Source organism: Vulpes lagopus, chromosome 2 (assembly GCF_018345385.1).
Source record: "Vulpes lagopus strain Blue_001 chromosome 2, ASM1834538v1, whole genome shotgun sequence".
NCBI classification, from domain to species: Eukaryota; Metazoa; Chordata; class Mammalia; order Carnivora; family Canidae; genus Vulpes; species Vulpes lagopus.
In genome coordinates, this window is record NC_054825.1 from 53661894 (window position 1) to 53676729 (window position 14836).

The window sequence follows — 14836 nt, forward strand, 5'->3', positions numbered from 1 at the left end:
CTCTCTCTCTCTGTGTGTGTGTGTGTGTGTGTCATGAATAAATAAGTAAAATCTTTTTTAAAAAATGTACCAAATGACTAGGTTACCGTCATAGAATGTAAATGTTATTTTATAGACTCAAAATAAACATGTTAGAGGTCATGTGATATAATGAAGCAAGCATGGGCTTCAGGACCAAGAATTTTACATTTACGTTCTAACTTTACCTTTCTTTTATTCAACGACCTAAAGGAGCTGACTCCAGAGCAAGCTTTATCATGTGTAACATAAGATAGATACCACCTCTACCTCACACGGTTGTGGTTCCATGAGACACATGGAACGATTCCATGAAACAAAAGATATAAAGTGCACAACAAAGGCCCTAACAAACAGAAAGCACCAGTGACTGTCAGTTCCTTTCCATTAAAAATACATTAAAAAGAATAAAATGACTGTCAGAGCTTAATTCTGGTGACTGTGATTATACACAACATATACCATGACCAGTAATTCTCAGAATTCTGTTTATACTCACTAAAAAAAAAAAAACTGCAGCTGACAATTCATTTTCATAGAAAAATTTCATATACATAAGTCACATTAAAGTCAGTAAAAATCTCTGAGACTCCCTCTACCTGAACTATAATTAAATTCAAAACATCAAATAATGAGATAAGATACTCAATTTTAATAACTTATTGCAAAATTGAACTAAAACCACAGTAATAGGGATCCCTGGGTGGCGCAGCGGTTTGGCGCCTGCCTTTGGCCCAGGGCGCAATCCTGGAGACCCGGGATCGAATCCCACGTCGGGCTCCCCGTGCATGGAGCCTGCTTCTCCCTCTGCCTGTGTCTCTGCCTCTCTCTCTCTCTGTGTGACTATCATAAATAAATAAAAATTTAAAAAAATAAAAAATAAAAATAAAACCACAGTAATAACAGAATCATTAAACTTTATACATCTAACATAAAATAAATATACTTAGAAATCAAATCCATTTTAGATTCACATTTTAAGAGACGTGCAGAGAGGTTTAGACAACTTAATAAGATGATACCCAGATAAAATATTTAAGTACAGAGGCAGCTTAAGTGTCAAAACCATACTGAAATACACTGAACTCAGAGATATTTGTAACAGATTAAATCATGGTTCACTAATCTAATCAAGCAAAATATACCTTGGGTATTCCAATACCCGATATAATGTGCCAGGCCAAGTCATTTAAAATATTTTTACATTTACCGATTTTTATTAAACTATAGTTGACACATAATATTACATTAGTTGAAGGTATATGACAGTGATTCAACAACTCTATACCTTATGCTATGCTCACCACAAATGTAGCTGCCTTCCAGTCATAATAGAACACTATTACAATACTGTTGTGTGTTCCCTATGCTATGCCTTTCATCCCCATGACTTAAACATGCCATAACTAGAACCTGTACTTCCCAATCCATTTCACTCACTTTGCCTGTCTCTCTACCCCTTCCCTCTGGCAACCTTTAGTCTGTTCTCTGTTTATAGTCTGTTTCTGCTTTGTTTGTTTAGTTTTTTAGATTCCATACAAATGAAACCATATAGTATTTGCCCTTCTCTGACTTGTTTCACTTAGCATTATACCTTCTAGGTCTATCATGTTGTTGCAAATGCCAATACCTCATTCTTCTTTACATCTGAGTAATATTCCATTATACAGATATAATGGAATATTATATATGGATATATATATATTACATGTCTTTTTTTAAGATTTTATTTATTTGAGAGGGAGAGAATGAGCAGTGAGGAGAGACAGAAGGAGATAGAGAGGGAGAGAGAAAGAAGCAGGCTCCCCGCTAAAGAGGAAGCCTGATGCAGGGCTCGACACCAGGACCCAGAGATCATGACCTAAGCCAAAGACAGATGCTTAACTGAATGAGCCACGTAGGTGCCCCTCTCCCACATATTCTTTTTCCATTCATCTATCAATCAACACTTGAGTTCCTTCCTTATCTTGGCTATTGTAAATAACACTGCAATATACATAGGAATTTATATATCTTTTTTGAATTAGAGTTTTCATTTTCTTTGGGTAAACAAAAATATTTTAAAATTTCTAACTCCAGTAGCAAAGAAGAAAACAGGAATGGTTTCAAAACACACCAGATTAAATATTTGGTGGCCAGCTTATTTTTATGAACCAGTCGGTCGAAATTCAATTCCTTTTTATCCACCTTACTATCAGATTCTTTAAGAACCAATGTCCCTGGTTCTTAGAGGCTAATTTTCTGACTGTGCTCTACCTATTTTTCCAACCTTTTCCATGTCAAGACATGCACAGAAAATGATAACATCTGTATGGGCAAATGCACATAAATATAAAAGGCTTCTCGGGACCAGAAGTGATCCCCTTGGAGGCTAGAGCCACCCTTAGGCTAAGAGAATCATTTACTTCAACACATGTATAATTCGTTCATGGTCCCTCTAATGGGAAGCTGTGCTAGCCAATCTTTTACACAGTTATCCACCACTGTAGGAGGAGGTCTCCTTTCTGTTGCAATGCCTGCTTACTGGAAAAAGAGACTGGAAGTTCTCAACCACCTAGGAGAGGCAGCAGCATTATCTGGGAATTCAAGACACCACTCCTCTGAAGATCTTCAGTTTATAATACTGACTAATGCTCTGAGACCTGTTAGAGAAAACAGATGCCCATAACCCCATTTCTACCCTATATATAACTATCTTGTCCCACTGCAGTTCCAAGACCCTAGGGAGCATGGGGTGCTTAAGGTGGCTCAGTCCATTAAGTATCTGCCATCAGCTCAGGTCATGATCCCAGGGGCCTGGGATGGAGCCTCAAATCAGGTTCTCTGCTCAGTAGGGAATCTGCTTCTCCCTCTGCCCTTCCCCCTGCTCATTCTCCCTCTGTCTTCCTCTCTCAAATAAATAAAATCTTTAAAAAAAAAAATGACCCCAGGGAGCAGCCAGTCAGCAGCACAACATGAAGGAGCCTAACACAAATTAAACTAAAAGAGAGAAGTCCCAGAAAACAGTACAGTCTGAGTACTCATGTGGTAAAACAGCATTGATTAGTACATAGAAGCAGCAGTCAACTGTTTAAAATGAAACCGGACCCAGAACATATATGATTAAGTTGCTACCATGTGTTGACTAAAAATGCTTTCAAGGTCACTTCTAGCTCTCTGATTTCAAGGTTTCCCAGACAGAAAATAATTACAATAAAATATTTCCCGTCAACAGCCTTAAATATATTTGTAAGGCCACAGCAGATGGGAAGACATGAGCAGGCAGGCAAAAAGGTTGAAGTATTATTATAAAATCACTTACACATTACTGCTCACACAACTAAAAAGTTAAAACTTTCCATCTTCCCTGTTGATACTCTTAGTATAAAAATGTATTTATACAAGCTTAGTTGCAGCATTATTTCTAACTGTAAAATACTGCAAATAACCTAATAACAGGAGCCAAAACATAGGAGAATGATTGAATTCACTGTGACATATCCACAAATGGAGTACTATGAACTTGTTAAAAAATAATAAGGAAAATTTCTACAAACATTAAGTGATATACAGGGTATACTGTTAAGTGAAAGAAGCAAAGTCCAAAACTGTATACTTAGTTTGCTACCTTTTGTGAGAGAGAGATAAGAAAATATTCATGTATCTGCTTTTTTTACAAAAAGAAACACAGAAGGATAAATCAGAATAATTGTCTACAAGATGGGTGGCAATGAGTGAAAGGATTGAGTAGTACTCTTCTCAGTATAGTTTTAACTTTTGGAACTATGCTAATATTTTATATACTCGAAAAGGAAAATAAAAATCAGCAAGAAGCGAAAAATATCCAAAATGGAAATCAAACACAAATGAACCCAACTATATGTCAAATAAATAAGTGTATTAAAAGACAGGAGGGAAAGTAATTCAAATGACTTTTGAACATAATACTTGATACATTGTCAGTATACAACAAAAAGAACTATAAACAAATACTGAACTCTAGTTAAAAGGAGTTTCCTTTACAATGGTATGGGTCAGCAGTTCTGGAATTACTTTCTCCGATTATGGCAAAAAGCAAACAAGTACAGATGTTGCGGATAATGGGAACCAGATTTTCAATGTTGAGGAAGAGCATTATGAATACGAAAAGGGGCAAGACCAGGCTTGTGGTGCTGAATTGGAATTACAAGTATTAATATAGACTCACACACACACACACACACACACAAATAAGATATAGACATATGTATTCATAGTTCTTAGCTCTTACCTGCTGAGATATCTTAGTTTACAAACATTATTCCCCCACTAAACAGAATAAGGGATACATGGAAAAATGGCTGATTCCAAGGCTGGGGCAGGCTGAGTACAAGATGAGCCTGGAGTTTCTTGGTATGTCCAAAAGGAAGAGCTCAAAGAACAATAGGGACCTGTCAAAATCATGGCTTAGGTTGCTCCCATTAGCCAAATCTATGATAATTTGGGCCTCGAAATATTAACAGTATCACAGAATAAAATAAAAACGTATGAGTCCGTACTAATACAATAGATTAATAAATAAGTGGGAGAGAAAGGAAAACTCTTTCTTACAGAATACTGATATATTTAGAACACAAGTTACAAATTCAACATCTTAAAAAGCAAAAATCAGCATCTTGCAACCGTCCCAGTAATAAGGGATTCCGTCAAGAATCATCAATGGATGCTTAATTATTGAGTGAAAGCCTGGTGAAGAATAGGATATATACACAAAATCTCAAAGCACCTCCCACAATATACTTACTAATAGCAAAGGGAAAAATGGTAACTTCACAATGGAATAACCTTGCAAATATTACCTTAATGATTGAAGTTAATATCACAAAAATGAGACAAACATCATATACTTCTTGATATGATGCCCTGAGAAGACAGAGTATTACTTTTGTAGTATTTCCACCAAAAAATGCATAATTTGAACTAAATCATGGGGAAAAAAAACAGAAAAACTCAAAATGAAGTACATTTTCTGAAATAATTGGCCTGTATTCTTTAAAAATATCACAATCTCAGGGGCACATGGGTGGCTCGGTCAGTTAAATGTGGGACTCCTAAAAAAACTTTTTTAAATAAATAAAATAAAATAAAATAAAATAAAATAAAATAAAATAAAATATAAAATAATAAAATAAAATAAAATATAAAATTAAATTAAAATAAAAAATAAAATAAAATAAAATAAAATATAAAATAATAAAATTAAATATAAAATTAAATTAAAATAAAAAAATAAAATAAAATAAAATAAAATAAAATAAAATAAAATAAAAGTGGGACTCCTGATTTTGGCCCAGGTCAGGATCCTGGGACTGAGCCATGGGCAGGACTCAACAGGGAGTCTGCTTCTCTCCTTCTTTTGCCCCTCCTCCAGCTCATGTGCATGCCCAATTCTCTCTCATAAATAATTTTTTTTAAATTAAAAAATACCACAATCTGAAAGATAAAAGCCAAGGAACTGTTCCAGATTAAAGAAGACTAAAGCATTATGACAACAAAATGAAATGCATGATCCTGGATTAGATCTGGGAGAAGCAGTAAGGTATGACACAAAGGGGAAACCGTTTTTCTGTTGTTTTTATTTTTTGATTTTTGTTTTTTAAAGATTTTATTTATTTATTCATGAGAGAGACAGAGAGAAAGAGAGGCAGAGACATAAGCAGAGGGAGAAGCAGGCTCCCTGTGAGGAGCCCGATGTAGGACTCGATCCTGGGACTGCGGGATCACGCCCTGAGCCAGAGGCAGGTGCTCAACGGCTGAACCACCCAGGCGTCCCAAAGGGGAAACTGTTGAAAGGACATATATAAAGGACATTATTGGAACAACTGGAGAAACCTGAACATGGAACGCACATTAGATAATACTACTCTATCAGTATTAAATATCTGTTTTTGACCAATATTCTATGTTACTGAAAAGAAACTCCTTGTTCCTGGAAAAAAAAAAAAAAAAAACTAAAGTATTTATGGACAAAGTATTTTATCTGCAAATTACTCAGGAGGAAAATATATACACTGAGGGTGCATACATAAATGATAACACAAATGGGGCAAAATGTTAGCAATTGGTTAATCTAGATAAAGACTCTTAAGTAGGGATCCCTGGGTGGCGCAGCGGTTTGGCGCCCGCCTTTGGCCCAGGGCGCGATCCTGGAGACCCGGGATCGAATCCCACATCAGGCTCCCAGTGCATGGAGCCTGCTTCTCCCTCTGCCTGTGTCTCTGCCTCTCTCTCTCTCTCTCTGTATGACTATCATAAATAAATAAATAAAAATTTAAAAAAAAAAAAAAGACTCTTAAGTATACAGAACAAACTGATAGTAATCAGAAAGGGAGGTTGGTGCAGGGATGGGTTAAATAAGTGATGGGGATTAAGAAGTACATTTGTGATGAGCACCGGGTGTTGTATGAAAGTGCAGAATCACTAAATTCTACACCTGAAACTAATATTACACTGTATGTTAACTAACTGGAATTTAAACAAAAACTCGAGGAAAAAAAGAGTAGATGGGAGTTCTTTGTACTTTTCTTAGCAATGCTTCTTTAAGTGTGGAATTATATCAAAGTAAGGTGTTTTTTTTTGTGATTAAACAAATTTTATTCTTTATTTCCAATTAAAAACATATTATTATTTTTTTACCAAAACACAAGGGAAAAGGTTATCAATGGGTAGTGCCAAAAGAGTTTTATAAACCCAGCATTAACTCCATTAAGTTGATGGATAATTAATTAATCCAGTAAAATATTACAACATATTAATTGTAGTAGTCCAAATGACCTTACAACTGTGTTTCTTTTACATATCCAAAGTCTGGCTTGTGATTTGGCTTTCTAAACAGAGTCAAATCCTCTGGTTTACCTACTCTTTCTGCTGACTCTGACAACAGCAACAATATTTTGCCCTGTCCATAGAGAAAGTAAATCTGAATTTGATCTTTTACTCAAATGGAGTAATGCAAATTTCAGTTTTAGTGATTTAAATACTTGAATAACTAATAAGATCTATTTTTGACAGGATAAAGTATCTTGCCCTAAAAACTGGTTTAAAATATTTCATTTAGGGCAGCCCGGATGGCTCAATGGTTTAGCACCGCCTTCAGCCCAGGGTGTGATCCTGGAGACCTGGGATCAAGTCCCATGTCCAGCTCTCTGCACGGAGCCTGCTTTTCCCTCTGCCTGTGTCTCTGCCTCTCTGTCTCTCATGAATAAATAAATAAAATATTTAATAAAATAAAATATTTCATTTAAAAAAAGACACTAAGGAGCGCCTGGGTGGCTCAGTCAGTTGGACACCAACTCTTGACTTTGGCTCTAGTAGTGATCCTGTAGTAGTGGGATTGAGCCCTGCGTCAGGCTCAGGGCTGTACTGGAGCCTGCTTGGGATTCTCATTCTCTCTCTCTCTCCTTCTGCCCCTCCCCCACTCTCACACCCTACCCCCCTCACTGCATGCTGGCGCATACCGCTCATGCATGCTTTCTCTCTCTCTCTCTCTCTCTCTAAAAAAAAAAAAGAAAAAAGAAAGAAAGAAAGAAAGAAAGAAAGAAAGAAAGAAAAGAAAAAAAAAAAAAGACACCAAATAAATCATGGCAAACCAACTTCTCTCTTATCTCCTCTCCCTAACATCCACTAAAATGACAATAAAGGAATTAAATAGATACTAACACACAAAGATAAAGAGAACATGTGAGGCAATCAAAGCACACAAAAGATTTCAACATGTTTTTGGAAGTCAGCAAGAAGTTAGAGGAGCAGTAATAATCTTGGTAGTGCAAACGAAGCTACAACCTAACTGCCAGCAAAGAAGAATGCAGACAGGAGGTGGCCCTGGGCTCAGGGACACTAGGCACAGCAGACAGCAAGGGTAGGACAGGATTGAAAACAATTGAATCATGGAACTTCCTATATCCTGATGCCAAAACACCGGTGGCCAGGTGTACAGCCCCTAGAGGGAAGGCTGAAAAACTGAATGGAGCTAAAAGTTCTCATACAGACGTCTTCATGTTACCTCCAATGAAGATGGCTTGTTCCCCCATGTCACAGTGAAGCCCAATGACAGAGCTTTTCAGTGCCTCACTCATATAAAGACAGACAAGGATGCCTGGATGGCTCAGTGGTTGAGCATCTGCCTTTGGCTCAGGGCATGATCCTGGAGTCCCAGGATAGAGTCCCACATTGGGCTCCTTATGGGGAGCCTGCTTCTCTCTCTGCCTATGTCTCTGCCTCTCTTTCTGTGTCTCTCATGCATAAAAAGCCCTTGAAAATTAAAAATACAATTAAATACCAAAATTCAATGCAAGGCAGGGGAGGGGAGAAAAAAATCAAGAAAGTATCTCAGGAACTAGAACCAAAGGGCAAAGAAATAAAAAGATAAGAAAATTGCAGGTTCTACCTAGGACAACCAACATTCAATTAATAAGAATGCTAGAAATAAAAAAGAACAAAAAGATATATGAGAGAAAAAAGAGATATAAGTATGGGAAGATAAGTGTGTTATCAAGCGACTGAAAGGCCCTTGAGTACCCGTCACAACAGAAGAAAAACTACCCATGCCAACATACATCACTCTGAGATTTCAGAACACTAAGCATAAGAAGAATATTCTAAAAGCTTCCAAGAAAAAGAATAAAAGGATATATAGTATACGAAGGCACAGTAATCAGAATGGCATCAGGTTTCTCAATAGCAACATTGGAAGCCTAAAAACAAAGGAACAACACTTTCATATTTCCAAGAGAAAAATCTTACCTAATATTCTATAGTCAGTCCAGTAATCAAGTATGAAATTAGAATAAAAGTATCAGCCATGCATGTGGTCAAAAATCTGCCTCCAATGAAAAGAAAGCTGGATGATGTACCCCAGCAAAATAGTCTAATAAACCAAGAAAGACATGGGATCCAGGAAATGGGAGATCTAATACAAAAGAACAGCAAGGGAATCTTTGGATAAAAACTGTCCAGTGTAGGTCTAGAGAACAATTAGCTCAAATGGGAGCAAGATTACTCCAGAAAAGAGGTCTTCCGGAGGGAAAAATAGTACTAAGAGATTATCTATCTGCTTAAATGCCTGTAACATAATATTCATAGTCATATGACAGATTTATATTTGGGAGCAAATACGTAGAAGGTAAATTTAAAAAAAAAAAAAAAGACAATTATTGAGGCACCTGACTGGCTCAATCAGTAGAGCATGTGATTCTGGATTTTGGAGTTATGAGTTTTACCCCCACGTTGAGTGTAGAGACTACTCAAAAAATAAAATCTTAAAAAAAATAAAAAGGCAATTATTAACTCAAGGAAAAATAAAATTCAAGTAACCTCCATGTTAACCAAAATTTGTAATCTAATCATACTGAGAAATGGAAAAGGTGGCAGAAGGGAGAATGGTACAAACACATTAATGTCCTCATTTACGACAGTAAGATATCAAGAGATAAAGCCTAAAGGCAAGAAATTAAGAAATAACAGTGTAGGGCAGCCCCGGTCGCTTGGCGATTTAGCATCTGCCTTCAGCCCAGGGTGTGAGCCTGGAGACCCGGGATAGAGCCCCACCTCAGGCTCCCTGCATGGAGCCTGCTTCTCTCTTCTGCCTGTATCTCTGCCTCTCTCCCTCTCTCTCTCTCTCTCTCTGTCTCTCATGAATAAATAAATTTTTAAAAATCTTTAAAAAAAAAAAAAGGAAAGAAAGAACAGTGTATTATTTAGAAATATACAGGTATTGGGGCTCCTGGGTGACTCAGTTAAGCAGGTACCTTTGGCTCAGGTCATGACCTTGGGATCCTGGGATTGAGTCCCACCTTGGGCTCCCTACTCAGTGGATAGTCTGCTCCTCCTTCTGCCTCTGCTCCTCCCCCCTACTCATGCTGTCTCACTCGCTGTGGCTCTCTTTCAAAAAAAAAAAAAAAAAGTATACCGGTATTTACTGCATATAAACTAAATAGACCTTAAAGTGATTGTGGACAGTAAGACTGAGGATAGAAGGGTAGGAAATTGCTGCTGTGTTTTAAACCTTTTGATACTATCATTTAATTGGGCAGCACTGGTAGCCCAGCAGTTTAGCGCCGCTTTCAGCCCAGGGCGTGATCCTGGAGACCCTGGATCAGGTCCCACGTTGGGGTCCCTGCATGGAGCCTGCATCTCCCTCTGCCTATGTTTCTGCCTCTCTCTCTCTCTCTCTCTGTCTGTGTGTGTGTGTGTGTGTGTGTGTGTGTCTTTCATGGATAAATAAATAAAATATTTTTTAAAAATAAAATAAAAAATAAACCTTTTGATACTATCATTTAACTGTCTATATATATTACTTTTTGAAACATGAATTAATCTTTATTTTTTAAGATATTTATTTATTTGAGAGAAAGAGAGAGGGGGGATGATGTGCGCATGCGTGTGGACAAGGAGGGCGACAGAGAAGAGGGAGAAGCAGGCTTCCCACTGAGCAGGGAGCCTGATGCAGGTTCGTTTCCAGACTCTGGGATTATGACCTGAGCCGAAGGCAGACACCTAACTGACTGAGCCACCCAGGCACACCATGAATTAATCTTTGAAAAGTAAGTTGATAAAGTCTTATTAACTCATGCAATTACCCAAACCATGTTTTTTCATCTTAAAAAAAATGTCTAAAATATATGTCAATGGGTGATATATGAAAGTGTGGAATCACAAAACTATACATCTGAAACTAGTATAAAACTGTATGTTGGGATGTCTGGGTGGCTCAGCAGTTGACCGTCTGCCTTTGGCTCCAGGCATGATCCCGGTCCCAGGATTGAGTCCCACATTGGGCTCCTTACAGGGAGCCTGCGTCTCCCTCTGCCTATGTCTCTGCCTCTCTCAGTGTCTCTCATGAATAAATAAAAATTTTAAAAAATCCTTAAAAAAAACTGTATGTTAACTACACTGGAATTAAAATTTTTAAAAATCTTTTTCATGGCTTAAAAATTATAATAGCAATTTATCATTTGAGGTATGCTAGACAAAAACTGAATTCCCTATATACTACAAGCAGAATTTACAGAGCTAATGTATCTGTTCTTTACTACAGCATGTAATTTCAAAACTGTCCAAAATGTGTCATCTATAAGTTAACAGATCCAGTTACCTACAGAGCTAGAAAAGAGAGGGCATCTGGCCCTGCTGACTTCCCACACTGAGGTAGATTCTGATCCATAAGGCTGGTCCCCTCACTGGCTCACGTATTTTTCCTATTTTGAGATTTCTGAAATCACTTTTCAACAGGAAATAAAAACACATATGGAAACAATGTATGTGAAACTATATAATTACTAAAACAGTATCGCACTAAATAAATTTGTTATTATTCATTCTATCACAAATCTGACTTCCTCAGACCTACTTTGGTGAAACACCTAATGAAGCTATTATGTTGTATCTACTCTACCAACCTTCAGCTAAATACTAGAACTGTACCCCCAACTCCAAAAGAGAGGAAAGGGTAGTGAGGAGGAGCCTTAAAACTACTAAAGCCAAAGTAGATTACCAAATTAGAGTCCAAATGGGCCACTTTTGCCTTTGGAAGACCAGACACCAATAACTACAGAAAAATTACCAACAGTTTATATTATTTCAAAAATAACTTACCTTATGAAGCAGATTATGCAGAATGAAAAAAAGCCACGAATCACCTAAGAATAATTCTAACATACAATAGTTCCATTTATTTAATATAGCAAGATCTGATGCTATTCCATGCTTTTGCCAACCTGAGTAAACAAATCCATGGTTAAACAGTGGGATCTTCAAATCAATAAATCAATAAATCATAAATGTAAACATACAACTATTACTTCATAACAGCAAGTATATGCAACGTAAGATTCATATATATACACACACGTATGTATAAGTATGTATGTATATATGAATCTTATGTTGCATATACTTGCTGTTGTTAACATAAGTATATATATATGTGTGTGTGTATGAATCACTCTCTCCTATAACCTATAAATCAATAAAATCAATAAAATAATTAAGAGGTTTAGGAAATGCTCATTATCCAACACTTTTACTCAGAGAAGTAGGTTTAATATCTGCATTGTATAATTCTCTTCCTAGTTTTTTGTGGTTTTGTAATATAGGAGAGCAATAAAGCACGAAGAGGTGGGGGTGGAGAGTACCATAGTTGTATTTACTGATGTGTTGGGAAACTATTCTCCTAAGGTTAATGTGACTATTTATGAAGAAATGGAAAGAAAAAACATAAATTGCGCACATACTTATCTCTGCTTAACAGGCTAGATGCTGAGTATTACAGAAAAGAGGAACCTGCAAACTCCAGTAGCTGCTCTAATTATTTAACAAAAACTAAGAGCTGGAATTTTTTACAACCGTAGACACAGTTTAAAATCATATTTCCCCCAAAATATCTATTAATTGTTCAAAGAAAAAAGCCCACAAAAGCCTAAAAAATATGTTTTTAAATGTAGCTCTAAAAGACTACACAGGGATCCCTGGGTGGCGCAACGGTTTGGCGCCTGCCTTTGGCCCAGGGCACGATCCTGGAGACCCGGGATCGAATCCCACATCAGGCTCCCGGTGCATGGAGCCTGCTTCTTCCTCAGCCTGTGTCTCTGCCTCTCTCTCTCTCTCTCTCTGTGACTATCATAAATAAATAAATAAATTAACTAATTAATTAATTAATTAATTAAGAAAAAAAATAAAAGACTACACAAAAACAAGGCACTTAAAGTAACTGAAATGAAACCGATGTAGTATATAACGCTCTCAGAATTAAATTCTCATGTCATGAATGTTGAGGTCTGGCAGCTACCGCACACACAAGGTGAAACTTGAGTCCTTAGTTGGTACAGAGCAATTTCTCCAATGTTAATGCATCTCACTATTAACATTCAAAATAATTCAGGTGGAAGCTAGAGTTAAACTTGATTAAACCAAAGGACATTTTACTGTGTTGTACTAAAATTAAAAATCCTCAATCAATAACTTAAGTACTAGTCCCAAAGACTAAGTTTTAAATAGAAGTTCTTTTTTAAAAAAATATCATATGAGAGCATTTCTCTAACATGTTATCTATGAATTTTCCCAGGGAAATATTCTACAGCAAAAATTGTTTCCTTGAGGGGTGCCTGGGTGGCTCAGTTGGTTAAACAGCTGCCTTCAGCTTAGGTCATGATCCCAGGGTCCTGGCTCCCTGCTCAGTGGAGAGTCTGCTTCTCCCTCTCCTTCTGCCCCTCTGCTGGTGCACTCTCTCTCAAAAAAAGAAATAAAATTCTTTAAAAAAATTGTTTCCTTGGCACATCAGTATGATCCTCAAAAATCTTTGATCAAAATATTACCATCCCAATATTGTATAACAAATGTTCAAAACAAAGGAATGGACAATAATCTATTATTTGAAAAAGAAAACCTGAGCATAGTCAGTAAGGACAAAGATTTAAAGAAGCTAAAATAGTAAGTGTAGTATCTTATAATCAGTTAAGTTAAACCTGAATGAATATGACAGTTAATCACCAGCCTGCTCTTCCCAGTGATGAGATAGTACAAGAACAGTCTATAAAATTAAGAGTCTTCAGGGTGAGTCAAGGATAAACGGGCAAGCAGATTTCTACAAGGCTGTCTTAAACCTAACTACAACAAAGAAAAAATATCAGGATTGAATGTCTGCTCAAAATGGAAAATAGCCCACTGATAGAGCTATTTAATCCTAAAGCAGAGTACAAAGTCTTCATCCAGTTGGTTATATCTTTTTAAAAACACGAGCTGGTTCATCTTAAAAATAAACTCACACAGGCAGCCTGGGTGGCTCAGCGGTTTAGCACCGCCTTCGGCCCAGGGCGTAATCCTGGAGACCCCGGATCAAGTCCCAGGTCAGGCTTCCTACATGGAGCCTGCTTCCCTCTGCCAGTGTCTCTGCCTCTCTCTCTCTCTCTGTTTCTCATGAATAAATAAAATCTTAACAAAAATAAATAAATAAACTCTCAGGGAGCCTGGGTAGCTCAGTTGAGCACCCATTCTTGGGTTTTCTGCTCAGATCCTGATCTCAGGGTGGTAAGATCGAGCCCTGCATGGGGCTCCCTGCTCAGCTCAGCACAGAGTCTGTTTAAGACTCTCCTTCTGCCCCTCCCCCTCCGTGCTTGCTTGCACTCTCTCAAAATAAAAAATCTTTAAAAATAAACTCTCAATTCCCACCTAGCATTTATTAATCGTGAAGCTTAGTTCAAACACTAAGACAACTATAAACTTAATTTTTCAATGTCCAAGTTTAATTTCAACAATAGTTTCCAAAATCTAAAATTGCCTTTCTAAGCTCATCTGCATTTTATACATCTGTAAACAGCATACATAGATACTTTTCAGTATTTTAGAGAGGGAAATCTGTTTTACACTTTGTAGTCTAAAGACTTGATTAACTTTTACAAGAAATACAATTGGAAAATCTTAGAATATTACTAAATGGAATCAACAAAGTACACTGGCCTAAAAGCAAAGATTCAAACAACCTCTGAGCTACCAGAAGCAAAAGCAAAATTCTTAAGAATTCTCTCCCTCCCCCACCCCGAAAAAAAACTACCTCCAAAAAGAATCTCCTCTCCTAGAAACAAAATAAAAAAATAAAAAGGGGTACTTCAAAAACAGAAGCACATTTAAAAAATAACCAAAAGCTAAGTGCATTTTATCCATGGCTAAGTTAAGAAAGCTGCTTTATTATATCTGAACTAAAGTAATATGAATTTCAGCCAACAAAAAAATTAGATCTGAACTGTAATGAAGTTAAGAAATTCAAAAACAGCAGTTTTCTTCCAACTGTATTACCAATCTTGTTCCA

General features: G+C 36.9%; 1 protein-coding gene across 5 annotated transcripts in view; it reads right to left on the bottom strand.

Annotated features, from left to right (window-relative positions):
• USP3 (ubiquitin specific peptidase 3) overlaps window positions 1-14836 on the bottom strand; it is a 110891-nt gene that overhangs the window by 88653 nt on the left and 7402 nt on the right. The gene's annotated exons all lie outside the window — the stretch shown is intronic.